Source organism: Rana temporaria, chromosome 3 (genome assembly GCF_905171775.1).
Source record: "Rana temporaria chromosome 3, aRanTem1.1, whole genome shotgun sequence".
NCBI lineage: Eukaryota > Metazoa > Chordata > Amphibia > Anura > Ranidae > Rana > Rana temporaria.
Genome location: NC_053491.1, coordinates 396,595,914 through 396,613,568, shown reverse-complemented (window position 1 = coordinate 396,613,568; position 17,655 = coordinate 396,595,914). Strand labels below are relative to the sequence as shown.

Here is a 17,655-nt window from a genome sequence, read left to right as displayed (position 1 = left end):
CTGCACACACGCAGAACAAGGATCAGTACAGCTGCTGCCAAGCAGACACACCTATTACTGCCAAGCAAAGGTTCACAGACTGTGCCAGCAAAGCCCAACAGATTTAACACTGATTGGTGTCACCGATGTCACAACTTCTGAGTGGCAGCCAATTTACTTACAGAATTTCAAACACAGCAGAACACAAAGGGGGAAGCCAGTTGGTGATGACGCTTGCCACACATATTTACAGGAGCATGAATCAGAGAAAGATCTGCAGAACAAAATGAAATTGCAATGTCAAATTCCCAGGCTGTAATTCAAATTTCTGCTACATGCATCTGTTTACCAAACACCTTGGTATCAAAAATGCTCAAGACTTAAAGGGTAGAGAGACTGGATGTGCTACGCACGCCATGTGCACAACAATGACTTGTTTGGGGCGTGTGTAGCACGCCTAAGGTCTGCAACTCATTAAGAAAGCCTTCAGTTGTCCTTCATGTAATCCTTGTAATCCTTTGTTACATGGTACTTTTTAAGTGTCTTCTGTCAGCATTGAGCTCAGGGAGGAGTTGGTGCATCCTCTCTAGAGTTGATATCCCTTCTTCAGAGTTGATATACAAGTGAATAATCGAGATTAAAGAAACCTAAAGGTGGTAATGTTGTTTTATTAAAGATATTTGGATTATTACAAATGTTAACGGTTAGGCTGGTCCTTCACAGCTTGAATTTTGGCCAATTCCTGCTTAATCGGCTGAAACTGGAGCCTGTGGGTGGCGCTGTCAGTATCACACAGCTTGGCAAACTACTATTTAAAAATCACTGTTCAGGTAATCTGACAGTTGTGAGAGCAGCAGCTGTCAAAATACAGCAACCGGCAGGGGAGAGTCCTCCATCCATGCTGTTTAGGGTGGATGGGGAATCTATTAATTTCTCTCAATGACCCAGACAGCAGGAATAAAGCTGAGCTGTGGGATAAGCAAATATTGTGTAAATACAAGTCACGTGTTTTCTTATTTGAATGTTGTTGTGCATTGTGTATTTCTTCCAGATCTGTGAAGTAATCCAGTGTAACAAGTTGTGCAGGAGTTTCCTGTAATAAAGACCAGTCACTGCTGCTCTCTCTCCTTGTGCAGGGTGACTGGTCTTGTTTCCGCCCCTCCTGTAGCTGTCTGCAGCCAGCCTGTAGTGGGTGGGGCCTGCTGGGTGCCTCCCACAGCCTAAGGACTCGTACACACGACCGAGTTTCTCAGCAAAAACCAGCAAGAAACTTGCTGTTTTTTTTTTTTTTGCCGAGGAAACAGGTCGTGTGTACATTTTTAGACGAGAAAACTGTCGAGGAACTCGTCGAGCCAAAAAGAGAGCATGTTCTCTTTTTCCTCGACGGGAATGGAGAAAATTGGCTCGCCGAGTTCCTCGATAGCCTCACAAGGAACTCGACGAGCAAAATGATGTGTTTCGCCCGTCGAGTTCCTCGGCCGTGTGTACGAGGCCTGAGACTCAGACTACTTACCACTGTGTGTGCCTTGCCCCAGGGAGGTTTAGGGAAGGGTTAATGTGACACATCTTAGGGAACTTATATGTTTGACTTTATTCCTTTATTTTTTTGCACTGCATCAGACATGGCACCAGCTATTTTGATGGCTTGAAAATTTGGTTGAGAGTTAACATAAGCACATTAGTAACTGTAAGGCCTCATTCACACAGGGTATACTGTATGCCCCACAGAGCCGTGTATACCTGAAAAGGGGTACACAGGTGTTCCATGCAGCCTCGTGCATGTGCAGAAAGTCACACTGATGTCAAGTGTGACACAGTGGCTGCATGAACACAGCTGCTGCTCCCAATATGACATTTGTGTGGGTACAGCTGCATTATCTGCATTCGGGGACAAGCACCCACACCCACACAGATATCATATTGGAACACAGCCGCTGGTGCTGTGCAGCCACTGTGTCCCAACCAGGGCCATCTTTAATAGTGGTTGGACCCTAGGAAAACATTTTCTTGGCCCCTCCCGAATCCACTCTTTCCAGGCAGTGTAGTCTCAAGGGGCAGCTGCTTTGGGCCCCACAACAATGACTGGGCCCGGGGCGGCTTCCCCTTTTGCCCTGCCTTAAAGACAGCCCTGGTCCCAAATGACATGTATGGGACTGCCTGCACAGGTATGCGTAGAACACCCATGTATCTCTGTGCAGGTAAACACAGCCATGCATGGGCATATGGAATAGTACACCCCATGTGAACGAGGCCTAAGGCCCCATACACACGGGAGAATTTATCCGCGAATACGGTCCAGCGGACCGTTTCCACGGATAAATCCTCTCAAAGATATCCGCTGATTTCGATGGGATGGAGTGTACACACCATCCCATTGAAATCCGCGCGGAAATCCTCTGGCGATGACGTGTCGCGCCGTCGCCGCGATTATGACGCGGCGACGGGCGCGACGCTGTCATATAAGGAATTCCACGCATGCGTCAAATCATTACGACGCGTGCGGGGAATCCCTTTGGATGGATGGATCCGGTAAGTCTGTACAGACGAGCGGATCCATCCGTTGGAATGGATTCCAGCAGATGGATTTGTTGTGCAGCACAACAAATATTCGATCTGCTGGAATCCATCCCAGAGGAGATTTCTCCGCGGAAAGAGATCCGCTGGCGTGTACACACCATAGAATCTATCCGCAGAAACCCATTTGCTGGGATTTATCTGCGGATGGATTCTATCGTGTGTACGGGGCCTAACAGTTATCATTCAACACATGCCTTGAATGTAACTGATGTACAAAACAGTTATATTGGTGTGTTTAATTCCTCTTTAAAGCCGAATCACAGGCAAACAACTAAATGCACAGATACACATATGAGAGCGTTTTACCTAACAAATTATTAATATTCCTGTTATCCAGTATTGAGATTTATACAGCCAAGACGCATGACATAGTCCTGTCTGACAGGACAGAAGACCTGTTTTTTTGCCTGGGGCAGGTCTTGTCCCTCCACCAGCCTGTGAGTATATAGTGATAGAAGAAGCTGCCCCCAGATAACCTCATCTCCTTGTTACTCTGCTCACTCCTCCTATCAACATAGTTACATAGTTAGTTACATAGTTAGTCAGGTTGAAAAAAGACACAAGTCCATCCAGTTCAACCACAAAAAATAAAAAAACAAAATAAAAAACACAGTACAATCCTATACACCCAACTCCATACCCACATGCTCCTTGCACTGCTCCTTGCACTGCAACACAACAGACTGGCTCCTTGTGCTGCTTCTCCCTCTCCCAGTCTGAGGACTGTATGGAAATGCAAGAGGCTGGTACCAAATCAAAATCAGCACCTTACACTGCTTACATTAAAAAAATATATTGATGATATATTAGTAAGTACAGAGATGCACTTACTTGCCTGGGGGTCAGCTTAAAACCTTATACCCACTAATAGTTGAATGCTGGGTTGAACGAAAAAAACAAAACCTGACAGCTTCGGTCAGAGCCGCTGCATTAACGATCCAACGTAGTACATCGATCTCCCCCGCTGAGCTATTGTGTTTTGACAAGGGGACACCCCTCCCCGCCAGAACACTCTGATTAGTGCTTTCAACCATTGACTGAGAGTGCTGTTCGGGATCCGATTGGTTGCTGGTTTTCCAGCATGCTCATTTGACAGAAGCTGGCCAAAATTGCCACCTTCTGTCGGGCCGGCTGATATACACACGGGCCGAATCTCAGACGGTTTTTATTGACCAGGCTTAGGGATGAGCTTCGTATTCGAGTCAAACTCATGTTCAACTCGAACATCGTATGTTCGATCGTTCGTCGAATTACGAACGTTTTGGGCCGTTCGTGCCAAATTCGAGTTGCGTTTCACGGCCCATAATTCACTGTGACATCGCAGTGCATTGCTGGCTGATGATTGGCCAAGCATGCACTATGACCCGCATGCTTGGCCAATCACAGCTTGCAAAAAACGGAGAGCCATAATTGGCCAAAGCCAGGGTGGCTTTGGCCAATTATGGCTCAGGGGGTTTAGTACACGCCCCACACTATAAAAGGCTGCCTGCAGGTCGGCCATGTGTAGTGTGTTGCGGTGGTTAAAAGAGAGAAGACAGAGAGAGAGAGTGTCATTTTTAGTAGGTAGATAGAGCAGGCAAGCAGGCTAGTCAGTTAATGTTACAGTGTGTAGAGGATATATATGCATCCCAGGTGTTGTATATATATTTATACACTGTATAGTTTAGCTAGATCTGCACTTTCTAATTTACTGGCAGGCAGGTGATTGTGCTAGCTGCAGTATTCTCACGTGGTGTACTGCCTGTGTCCTCTGCAGTGTGCACCATAAAGCTACATGGTCTGTGTACTGCCTTTGTCCTCTGTAGTTTGCACCTAAAGCTATGTGGTGTGTGTACTGTCTGTGTCTGTGCTATTTTTCTCAATGATTTTCATCCATATTGCAGGGACCAGACATTACATTAAAGCCGCAAGTAATCTCATTTTGTGCAGGGACAGTTCTAAACACGTGCCACTTCACAGGCATACTATAGACACCCAGCAGGTACGATATTTAAAGTAATTTTTCATTATTTTTTTCACTTTAAGCATCATTAAAATCACTGCTCCAGAAAAAAACAACTGTTTTTAAAACTTTTACATACATGTTCCCTGGGACAAGACCCGGGTTCTCAAACCCGTTTTAAGACAATAAGTTGCATATTAGGCTTTAAAATGAGCACTTTTGAATTCGAACGTTCGAGTCCCATAGCGTCAATGGGGTTCTAAATGTTCGTGCGAACGGTCGGTCCGTTCGAAGGTTCTGGTGCGAACCGAACGGGGGGTTGTTTGGCTCATCCCTAACCAGGCTGATGTCTCCTGACATTTAGCTTGTGTGGAGTCCAACTCCAGAAAAAAATGCACCCTTGCAGTGGGCTCCTTCGCACTGCAAGGGTTAAATGCTCATTCCTATGATACTTATCGCCATCTACTGGAAAAATTCAGTATTTTCCATATCAAATTAATGAAAAACATTTGACCAGCACAGGATAAATCCTAATAACAGGGGGACAACATGGAGATCTGCTGTTCCTAGTGATCAGGAACAGCAATCTCTGTGTTGTACCAGTGAGTCCATCCCCCACACAGTTAAAACACACCCAGGGAACACAGTTAACCCCTTGATCGCCCCCTAGTGTTAACCCCTTCCCTGCCAGTGTCATGTATACCTTGATCAGTGCACTTTTTTAGCACTGATCACTGTAATAATGTCACTAGTCCCCAAAAAGTGTCATTTGGGGTCAGATTTGTTCGCCGCCATGTCGCAGTCCTGCTAAAAATCGCAGATCGCCGCTATTACCAGTAAATACATTTAAAAAAAAAAAAAGTCTATAAATCTATCCCCTATTTTATAGACACTATGGCCCGGATTCAGATACAAGTTACGACAGCGTATCTCCGGATACGCCATCGTAAATCTGAGTGTGCGGGGTCGTATCTATGTGCCTGATTCTTAGAATCAGTTACGCATAGATTTCCCTAAGATCCGACCGGCGTAAGTCTCTTACACCGTCGTATCTTAGGCTGCATATTTACGCTGGCCGCTAGGTGGCGCTTCCGTAGATTTTTACGCAAGGAATATGCAAATTAGGTAGATATGCCGATTCAGAAACGTACGTCCGCCTGGCGCATTTTTTTCGTTGTTTACGTTAGGCTTTTTCCGGCGTAAAGTTACCCCTGCTATATGAGGCGTATCCTATGGTAAGTATGAACGTCGGGCCAGCATCAAATTTTCCGTCGATTACGTCGTTTGCGTAAGTCGTTCGCGAATAGGGCTGTACGTAAGTTCCGTTCATGTCGAAAGCATTGCCTATTCGCGGCGTAATTTGGAGCATGCGCACTGGGATACGTTCACGGACGGCGCATGCGCCGTTAGTCAAAAACGTCATTTACGTGGGGTCAGCCTTCATTACCATACAACACGCCCACTGCATGGAGAATTTGAATTCCGCGTGCTTACGCCGGACCACTTGCTGCCTTAACTTAGGGCGCAAGTTCTTTCTGAATACGGAACTTGCGCCCTAAGTTACGGCGGCGTAATGTATCTGAGATACGTTACGCCCGCCGATAAATACGAAAATGTATCTGAATCCGGGCCTATAACTTTTGCACAAACCATTCAATATACGTTTATTGCGATTTTTTTTTTTTTTTTTACCAAAAATATGTCAAAGAATACATTTTGGCCTAGACTGATAAATACATTATTTATTTATTTATTTTTGGACATTTATGATGGCAGAAAGTAAAAAATATTGCTTTTTTTCTATAATTGTTTATAGCGCACAAAATAAAAACCGCAGAGGTGATCAAATACCACCAAAAGAAAGCTCTATTTGTGGGGGGGAAAAATGACGCAAATTTTGTTTGGGTACAACGTCTCACGACTGCGCAATTGTCAGTTAAATTAACGCAGTGCTGTATCGCAAAAAATGGCACGGTCATTAAGGGGGTAAATCCTTCCGGAGCTGAAGTGGTTAAACTATTTCTTACCCAACTATATTATGAAGGTGTATTTATTTTTGTGGTCGTGGGCTTAGCAAAAGACTTCCCTACATGGAATTCTTATTTTTTGAGGTTTGACTTTCACAGTTACAAAGGTTACAGTGACTCCAGCAGCCATCCCCACTGTCTTCATAGGGGTTCTACCATTTACAGATCACCCTTGGAACAAAATATTTGGAAGTGAACAGAGCCTGGAGTAACAAAAAGGCTTACATGAGTCATTATGTTTCCTTCAACCCGCTGGTTGAAAAAAAGAAAATGACTCGATTCCCCCATCCACACTCTCCAGCTGAGCCTTTGTATGCTGACAGCGGGATGATTCCCCGCTGTCAGAATACACTCAACAGCACTGCCAGCTATAGCAATAGAGAGAAAAAAATCAGCAGGCTGGTTGTGCACAAATCCATCAAGAGATCGACATGTGTACAACCACTGTCTCCATACATGAATTGAAATTTGGCTTGTCCCTGCTGAACTGGACGAATTTCAATGTATAGCTGGCTATAGAAAGAAATAGGAAAGTAAGAGAAATCTACCTGAGAAAATGAAGGACACAAAGCAATGTATGCAACTCAATATTGACAAGGAGATCTTGACTTTAAAAAGGGTAAATGAATGCAATGGTTTTGTCATATGACGATCAACCTTCATTGCCAATCAATACCCACTGGTGCATATACAATGTACAATGTAACTACTCACTGGGCTCAGTAACCAGAGACCTCCTGCTCCTGACAGCATGGGCTGGGTTCAGATGACCGTCCCATGGGGTGATATGATGTACACAAGACTTACTTGCACTACAGAGGATCTCTCTTGTGATCTGGTAGCAGAGGGAGGACAGATGGCTGTTTGCATTAGATAAACTCATCGCCTACTACTCCACCCACTCCTTTACACCACTAACAGAATCTTAAAAAGCGAAATCAAGAACTATAAGAGAGCAAAGCCGTATAGATAGCAAGAGTGACAGATGTGCGGCCTCACAGGGAAATGCAGAAAACACACAGCTTAACCACTTAAGCCCCGGACCAAAATGCAGCTAAAGGCCCAGGCCAGGTTTTGCGATTCGGCACTGCGTCGCTTTAACAGACAATTGCGTGGTCGTGCGACGTGGCTCCCAAACAAAATTGACGTCCTTTTTTTCCCACAAATAGAGCTTTATTTTGGTGGTATTTGATCACCTCTGTAAAAAAAAATTATTTTTATTTTTTGCGCTATAAACAAAAATAGAGCGACAGTTTTGAAAAAAATTCAATATTTTTTACTTTTTTCTATAATAAATATCCCCCAAAAATATATAAAAAAAAAAAATTTTCCTCAGTTTAGGCCGATACGTATTCTTCTACCTATTTTTGGTAAAACAAATCGCAATAAGCGTTTATCGGTTGGTTTGCGCAAAATGTATAGCATTTACAAAATAGGGGATAGTTTTATTGCATTTTTATTAATTATTATTTTTTTACTACTAATGGCGGCGATCAGCGATTTTTTTCTGACTGCGACATTATAGCGGACACTTCGGACAATTTTGACACATTTTTGGGACCATTGTCATTTTCACAGCAAAAAATGCATTTAAAGCGGTGGTTCCCCCTTAAAAACAACTTTTTTTTATTCCACTGGCCCCCCACATTACAATCGAATTAAGGCTCTTATTTTTTTTTTGCTGCTGTACATACCTTGATACAGCATCTTCACCCGTGAATCCGGGTTGCGAGTCCCGCGGGAGTGGGCGTTCCTCACATGTGTTTGATTGACGTTTTTCTGAAAAACGAGCTCCCCCCTGTCGCGTAAGCCGCGTCACGGTTGGCGAAAGGAGCCGAACGGCGAGTCGGCGCTATACTGCGCATGCGCATCGCCGTTCGGCTCCTTTCGCCAATCGTGACGCGGCTTACGCGACGGGGGAGAGCTAGTTTTTGGGAAAAACGTCAATCAAACACATGTGAGGAACGCCCACTCCCGCGGGACTCGCAACCCGGATGCACGGGTGAAGATGCTGTATCAAGGTATGTACAGCAGCAAAAAAAAAATAATAGCCTTAATTCGATTGTAATGTGGGGGGCCAGTGGAATAAAAAAAAGTTGTTTTTAAGGGGGAACCACCGCTTTAAATTGCATTGTTTATTGTGAAAATGACAGTTGCAGTTTGGGAGTTAACCACAGGGGGCGCTGAAGGAGTTATGTTTCACCTAGTGTGTGTTTACAACTGTAGGGGGGTGTGGCTGTAGGTCTGACGTCATCGATTGTGTCTCCCTATAAAAGGGATGACACATTCGATGCAGCCGCCACAGGGAAGCACGGGGAAGCCGTGTTTACATACGGCTCTCCCTGTTCTTCAGTTCCCGGGAGAGATCGCGAGGGGATGGCTAGAAACGAATAGCCGCCCCCTCATCCCGGATCGCTCCCAGACGATTTCCGACCGCCGCATGTACCTGGGGGGGGTCCCGATCGGACCCCCAACCCGCGGAAAGGCAGGGACGTACGGGTACGCCCATCTGCCTGCACGTGCCATTCTGTGAACGTATATGTACATGCGGCGGTCGTTAAGTGGTTAAAGGAGTTGTAAAGGATTTTTTTTTTTTTGCTGAAATGACTGTTTACAGGGTATAGAGACATTGGGGTAGATTCAGAGAGAAGATACGATGGCGTATCTCCAGATACGCCGTCGTATCTCTGAGTCGGGCCGGTCGTATCTATGCGCCTGATTCATAGAATCAGTTACGCATAGATTTCCCTAAGATCCGACCGGCGTAAGTGTTTTACACCGTCGTATCTTAGGCTGCATATTTACGCTGGCCGCTAGGTGGCGCTTCCATAGATTTACGCAAGGAATATGCAAATGAGCTAGATACGCAGATTCAGAAACGTACGTCCGGCTGCGCATTTTTTTATGCCGTTTACGTTAGGCTTTTTTCGGCGTATAGTTACCCCTGCTATATGAGGCATATCCTATGTTAAGTATGGCCGTCGTTCCCGCGTTGAGTTTTGAAAATTTTACGTTGTTTGCGTAAGTCGTTCGCGAATAGGGCTGGACGTAATTTTCGCTCACGTCGAAAGCAATGACGATTTGCGGCGGAATTTCGAGCATGCGCACTGGGAATTTTTCACGAACTGCGCATGCGCCGTTTGTAAAAAAATTCAGATACGCAGGGTCACAGTTAATATACATAAAATACGCCCACATCATCCACATTTGAATTAGGCGGGCTTACGCCGACACAGATACGTTATGCCGCCATAACTTAGGGCGCAAGTTGTTTCTGAATACAGAACTTGCGCCCTAAATTATGGCGGCGTAACGTATCTGAGATACGTTACGCCGGGCGGACAGATAGACCATTCTATCTGAATCTTCCCCATAATAGTTAACTGATTCCATTTAAAAACGATTAAAAATAGATAAAAATCAATCATATAATGTACCTGTAGTTTCTAGTTTCGTTTTTGCATGTAGTTTAGTTTTTGCATGTTATTTCCTGCCTCTGTGCTATACAGAGCCTACAGAGCCATAGAGCAGTGATGGTTTGGAAAACAAAACTAGAAACTAGACACACAGTAATCACACCTCCTTGAAGTTAGTGACCACATAGAGAAAGCTTCCAGTACTGTGGTTATCAGGAAACAGACAACCAGGAAGTGTGGAGATCAGAGAATAATTACAGCAACTTGAGAGCAAAAACGAACAATGAGGACATGAAAACAGCACTGCATTAAGGTAAAGGAAGCTATTAAGATAAAAAAAAAAATCCTTTACAAACCCTTTAAGCTGGCTGTACATTGATCCAAATATGGCGAGTTCAGCAATTATCTTATTTTGATCACTGTGTGGCAGTCCCTGCTTGAAGTCGATCTCTTGATTAACTTCTGTCAAAGGAACATGCTGGAAATTCTTCCTCAATCAGCGATTGTAGACAATCAGAATACAATGTCCCAGCAGTGTCTATACCTCCATCCATTTTGTTTGGTTGAATGAAAAAAAAAATAAAACTATTTATGGTCAATTTTAAAAGAGAAGTAAGGGATTGAAAAAAAAAAAAAAACATTTATACTCGCCTAGGTGGATGCAGCATCAATCTACACCGAAATCCGAGGGATCAAAGACTGCCGATCGCTCAGTTCTTGGGTCCGCTCTGAGCCCAAAGTGGTGATTGTCAGTCACCTCTCTCGGCTCTGCCCATTTCAATGCTCACTGGACCGCTGGGCTGTGGAGGGGGCAGGAGTGGCTGGATCCCGGTGATCTGACGATATGGTTCCGGCTATCGAGATGGTTCCTGTAAGGACTGCGCAGGCGCAATCCTTGCCGACGGAAATTTACCGATCCTTCAGGGCGACGTGGAATTTGAGGTAAGTGGCCAGTCGGCCTCACGTCCTCGCTTCGCTCGGACGGCTCGCTACGCAAGCTCGGTCTCCTGGCTCTTTTTTTAACATCCTCCAATCCATGGGGATGTTAAGGAATGAGCCTGGATGCCGGCCGAGGTTCGGAGATTTCCGTCAGCAAGGATTGCGCCTGCGGCAGTCCTTACAGGAACCATCTCGATAGAGGAACCATACCGACAAGTCACCGGCATTATTGTCAGGATCCCTGCAGAGCCTGGAGTGACTCTGTGATGTCATCGACAGCAGGCTTTAACCATTAGGGATAGGTTAGAGGTAATTTATTGTTTAGGAAAACTTTTTTTAATATTATTATTATTTTCAGCTCCAAATCACTTGCACTAACTAGAAGATTAAAATACAGATCACATAAACTTTTTGTTTATTTTTTACAAAGCTGGATAAATCCATGGATCAACATTATATTATGTGTTTCCTTATAAGTGTACACATTATTTACGCCATTATAATTTGTATAAAAAAAATGGATGATGGGTAATGGACAGTAGGAGAGCTTTTTGCATTGCAGAGCACCTATGACATGCAGGAGCTAACAAGAAACACATTTCATCATTTAGTAATGTGATACTAAACAGAACTCAGATTGGTAAATGTGGTTTACTTCACTTAGAACATTCTCCTTACTGTATAAGCCAGTAAATGTTTTACTGTGTAATGGTTCCTCTGCTCGGGGACCTGTGAGAACTGAGCCATCGGCGGTGTTCGATCGCTCGGTTCTTAGCGTAGAGGAGGCGGGGGACAGATGCAGCATCGGACCAATGCTGCATCCACCTAGGCATGGGCGTCCGCTGAAATTTTTTCAGGGGGGGGCGATTCAGCAGCGGCGATACACAGTCTCATTTAACCTTTTCTTCAAACGCTAGCAGGGGTTAAAAGCGCCCCACTAGCGACCGAATAGCGCAGATAAAACGATGGTAAATCGATTTACCGATAACGCGGCCAGCTGGCAGTGTAAAACAGCTCTTGAGATAATTCAGCTTCACTCCATGCCCATATAAATATAGCCTAGAGAATGTACAGACCCCCCTTCAGCACAGATGGACCCCCCCTTCAGCACAGATCCCCCCCCATTCTGCACAGACCACTCCCTTCAGCACAGATGGACCTCCCCCTTCAGCACAGACCCCCCCCCTTTCAGCACAGATGAACCCCCTTTAAGCATAGACCTCACCTTCACCACAGATGGACCCCCTTTCAGCACAGACACACCCTCCCTCCCCCATCCCAATTAGTACCTCAGATCAGCCATCAGCGCGACACAGCAGGTTCCCTTCTGCTCGCTGTGCCTGTGTGACATCTGGCCCGGGACTGCTCAGACAGCCCACGGCCGCAAGAGAAGGGGTTGGTTGGTCAGGTGCAGTGGTGTCACCGCTTACCAGACCCCCCCCCTCCTGCAATGCCACGGCCAGCAGCTCACCTCTCTCTCTGTTCTAACCTGCCTGTCACCTCGGCGCTCTTCACTCTTCAACACCTTCTTAATTTTCCAGGGGGGGTCAATTGCCCCCCCTTGCCCTATGGAGCGCATGCCCATGCACCTAGGTAAGTATAAATGGGCCAAAAAAACCAAAAACATACTTCTCTTTTAAGTGGAAAATAACTGTCACAATTTTGTTGGCCTTGTGTACTGAGTTTTGTGTGAGACAATTCATATGTTATACAACCTTGTATTTAAATACAAATAAAGTTACCATTTAGCTGTACCTGTTCCTCAATTGTATCATAACATTTCAAACCATTCAGTCATTCTTGCAATTAGCTGCTATAGCCTGCTATTTAGTACATGCCCTTTCACACACACTGTGATGAGTAGTACTGCTATTCACAAATGTTTATACTATAAGGAAACACTGATGATGTGCAGAGTGCACCTGCAAAAGATAACAAATGTACATAGATTAGAAGAAAAAATATTAATTTATTATATTTTTGCAAATCAGCCTGCAAGGTATTGCAATTGTAAACACTGGATTGTGGGTGCAATGCTAGGCTCCTCCAGCTCTGAGGTACAGATTTTCGGTTAGAGATCTGGGGGAAGTGTCAGTGGACTACAAGTTTGGTGATTACCTCACTTGTGTTCCATTGGGAGCTATACGTCCGTCTGCTGCAGGGGCTGACAGGACTTTTAGTTTATTCATTTACAGCCTTGCATAGTCACACAGATCTAAAATCTGACAGCTGCTGCAGGGAAGAAGAACCCCCGACACACCTTTGCCAAGTGGCTTTCCTTCTGCACACTGACCACAAGAGGTCTTTTACGATGATGTCAGGATGTCAACAGGCCCGTCGCTACAGGACAGGCAAAACAAACAATTGCTTGGGGCCCCGAGCTTGCCTGGGGCCCCCAACTTCCCCTTCCCAGGCTGTAGCATGGCCGAGCTCCTTTTTATTCCTCATGGAGTCCTGTCAGTGCGGCTGGGTACCACGCGTGGTACAGGAGATTCAGTTTCTGGTTCCCGGCTGGACTGACAGGAAGTGCACACTGAGTGCTCACTTCCTTTCAGTCCAGCCAGGAACACAGGAAACTGAATGTCCTGTACCGTGCGGTACCCAGCCTGGCCCCGGTACTATCTGATAGGGGACTGGGGACCCATAATGATAGAACACCGGACTAAGAGGAGGAAGAGGAGCTTGGCCACACTACAGCCTACAGGGAAGTAGGGGAGGTGAGAATAGAAAAACATAGGGACTAGGGAGGGGGGGGGGGGAGTAAGAACATGGGTGTAAAAAATTAATGTAGCGCTAATGTAGGTTTTGTGTGCGGGGTGGTGCTTGGGGCCCCCAAATTCCTTCAAACGGCCCTGGATGTCAACCATGTCCAATCAGAGACGCTCTTGTATTCATTGAAAAAAATACAAGGCTTTCAGTGAATGGCAGCAGTGTTGAAGGAGTAGCCCCTGGGGTCAGTATGCAGAAGGGAAGCTGCACAGGACCTAGGAGGTAGCAGCTATCACTGTATTAATGTTGACTAGTGTTGCTCACGAATATTCGTATTGCGAATATTCGGCTCAAATATGGCATATTCGAGTATTCGCAAATATCTCGAATTTCGCGGTCAATATTCGCTATTCCGAATATTCGGATTTTTTCAATTTTATTTTTAGAACAGATCACATTCTAGAGATCTCCATCGACGTCTAAAAGCATTGCTGGTATGATTAGAGACCTTGGGCCGAGTAGCTGAAGCGATCTTTTTATATTGCTGAAAATTTGCAATGCGATTATTCGGCAATAGGAATATTGCGCGATTATTTTCTTCGCCCTTCTTCTGCATCAGAGCCAATCAGAGTGCTCCTACAGCAGTAGTCGAAATTCCGCAATAAATATCGCATTCGCATTTTGCGAAATTTCGATAAAATATCACGAATATTCTGAGCCAATCAGAGTGCTCCTACAGCAGTAGTCGAAATTCCGCAATAAATATCGCATTCGCATTTTGCGAAATTTCGATAAAATATCACGAATATTCTGAGCCAATCAGAGTGCTCCTACAGCAGTTGTCGAAATTCCGCAGTAAATATCGCATTTGCATTTTGCGAAATTTCGATAAAATATCACGAATATTCTGAGCCAATCAGAGTGCTCCTACAGCAGTTGTCGAAATTCCGCAGTAAATATCGCATTCGCATTTTGCGAAATTTCGATAAAATATCACGAATATTCTGAGCCAATCAGAGTGCTCCTACAGCAGTTGTCGATAGCGAAATTTCGCAAAGATTTTATTTCGATAAAATATCACGAATATTCGAATTTAGCGAATATTTCTCGAATATTCGGCTATATATTCGTCATATATCGCGAAATCGAATATGGCGTATTCTGCTCAACACTAATGTTGACTACTACAGTGATGGTCAGCTTCCTCAGAAGTCCCACAGGTAGGATAGGCATACTTATATTGTGCCAAACTGGACCAGTGTAAGGCTGCTTTCACATTGAGGCGTGCAGCCGCGGTGACGGTATAGCCGCGCTATTTGTAGCGCGGCTATACCGTCGTATTTACCGCGATATTCGGGCGCTAGCGGTGAGGTTTTAACCCCCGCTAGCGGCCGAAAAAGGGTTAATACTGGGCGGTATTACCGCGGTATTACCGCGCTTTCCCAGTGATTTCAATGGGAAGGCGCGGTATAGGAGCGGTGAACACACCGCTCCTATACCGCGGTAAAGATGTGGCTAGCAGGACTTTTGGTGCGCTCCTGCTAGCGCACCGCTTCAATGTGAAAGCCTTCAGGGCATGATTTTTCATGCGGTATAGCAGCGCTATTTTTAGCGCTGTACCGCATGAAAAACGCCCCAATGTGAAAGGGGCCTAAGTGTGCAACAAAAAGCATGCCTGGCGTTTGGCATTAAATCCGATTGCTTAGAGTTGCCTTACTTCTTCAGGTGATGTTATGAATTCAGCTTTTCAGCATATGTGATACTGTAAAAGCTCGTACACACGATCGGATTTTCAGACAGGAATTGTGTGACGACAGGATGGTGTCGGAAAATCCGACCGTTTGTATGCTCCATTGCCAATTGCTGTCGGATTTTCCACCAACAAATGTTGGATAGCATGCTTTAAAATTTTGCGACAACAAATGTGTGTTGTCGGATTATCCGATCACGTGTACAGAAGTCCTTCGGACAAAACTCCAAAGTACAAACACGCATGCTCAGAAGCAGTGCTAACCATAACACAGAAGTTGCCCAAAGGGTGGCGCTAAAGAGCTGAAAAACAACGTAGTTTCGTGTTTGTTAGCTGACAATTCTTTGCTGTTCGTATGCAAGACAAGTTCATGGTCAATGTCCTTCGTACAAAAGTCCTACACTTTGTCCGTGGAAAAACAGATTGGGTGTATCAGGTTTTAGAGTCAACAATGGCATTCATATAATCATAAGCGTGCGCACAGGGTGTGCCAGGTGTGCCCAGGCACACCCTAATCACCCTGTGCAGCACAAATTCCCCCTACTGCCCTAGCTCCTCCCCTTCTCCCTACAGCGCTTCTGGCTTCCCTCCTCTCCCGCTGGCTGTTGCGAGTGGGGAAGTGGCCAGTAAGTACCGTATTTATTGGGGTATAGCGCGCACCCCTAAAGTTGCAGCGGATTCCTGTGGAAAAAAGTTTTTTTGTACTTACAGTTTTGGTGTCTTGTGCGGCGTCCATCGGCGGCCTCGTCGGGTCCGGTGTCCGTCTGCGGCTTCGGGTGTCCTCTTCGTCGGGTCCGGCGTCCTTCTGCGGCGTCCTCGCGTCCTCCCCGCTCGTTTCCCGCGCCGAGTTTGAATACTGCGCCGACATATACAGAGCGCAGTACACTCGTGTATTGTCGAGCAGGCTCGGCAATTCTCGCGCTGACGTCCTGTACGTCCAGGACGTGAGCGCGGAAGGACCCGAGACTGCCTGACTATACCCGAGTGTACTGCGCTCGGTATATGTCGGCGCAGTATTCAAACTCGGTGCGGGAAACGAGCGGGTATCGGCGTATACCGCGCACCCACGATTTTGCCCTGATTTTCAGGGCAAAAAAGTGCGCGGTATACGCCGATAAATACGGTACGTAATTTACTGGCCCCTTTCCTTTCTGAATGAATATCGTGAGTGATCGGTAGTGTGTGTTTGAGCTTTGGGGTGCACACCCTAATGCAATAGGCACACCTATGCAAATAATAAATCTACAATTGAATGTGTTCCATTGTACAGATTTGTAGAGTATTCCTGTGACTTCAGGTTCTGAGAGCTAGCAGACTTTTTATCTTTCATTGCATTGTTACAAGATCTTATGAAGGAAAACATAATTTCCTAATGCTGTGACTGCCGCAGTACAGTCTGTGGACACAGCAGTGCTGTGCTGGAGAAGACGCTTTCCTTGGCTCTCAGCGTTAACCAGCAGGCTGCTGCCATATCTACTCTCCACTCTGCCTTGTGTAATGGTTGGTGATAGGAAGTAACGTGTATATTTTCTACTGCATGAGAGCGCTGACACAACCGGAAAGATCCTGCTTCAATACAGCCCACCAAAGATCCTAACCTCCTGCAGGATGTGGGGGATGCACATACCTGTATAATACACTATTTGCACCCACTTCCAGGCATAGACCCCCGCGGGGTTCTACATCACTTCTTGCCCCCCCCCCCGCTGTCTTCTGGGAAACACACAGGTCCCAGAAGAGAGCGGGACAAAAGAGGATGTGCAGCACGACTCGTGCATGCGCAGTGCGGAATCGGGAAATAAAGCCACAACGCTGCAGGGGCAGCTGAGAGCCGAGTGATTGCTTGGCTTAGGCTGCCGACATCGCGGGCACCCTGGACAGGTAAGTGTCCATTTATTAATGCTTAAAGTGAAAAACCATGAGACAACTTGTTCCCAATAAAAAAATCTGATTGTAAGAATTGAAAGACATAAAGTGGGGAGGTTGAAGGTCAGCCTTAAACACTATGGGGTAGATTCACAAAGGAGATACGATGGCGTATCTCCAGATACGCCGTTGTATCTCTGAGTCTGAGCTGTCGTATCTATGCGCCTGATTCTTGGAATCAGTTACGTATAGATTTCTATTAGATCCGACTGGCGTAAGTCTCTTACGCCGTCGGATCTTAACTGCATATTTACGCTGGCCGCTAGGGGCGTGTGCACTGATTTACGTCTAGAATATGTAAATCAGCTAGATACGCAAATTCACGAACGTACGCCCGGCCGACGCAGTACAGATACGCCGTTTACGTTAGACTTTTCCCGGCGTAAAGTT

The 17,655-nt window shown here is 45.7% G+C and overlaps 1 protein-coding gene across 5 annotated transcripts in view; it reads right to left on the bottom strand.

Annotated features, from left to right (window-relative positions):
• The window catches only part of ADD2 (adducin 2), a 126,974-nt gene that overhangs the window by 59,610 nt on the left and 49,709 nt on the right, over nucleotides 1-17,655 (bottom strand). For 2 of the 5 annotated variants that reach the window (XM_040345856.1, XM_040345860.1), the window contains exons 1-2: nucleotides 7,240-7,373; nucleotides 162-253 (exon numbers count right to left, since the gene is read on the bottom strand). The exons of 1 other annotated variant lie outside the window; for it this stretch is intronic. The gene's annotated coding sequence lies outside the window, so the exon portion shown is untranslated. Of the gene's footprint in view, nucleotides 1-161; nucleotides 254-7,239; nucleotides 7,374-17,655 lie in introns of those variants that run through there. 2 more of the 5 variants (XM_040345857.1, XM_040345858.1) reach the window with 2 other exon arrangements.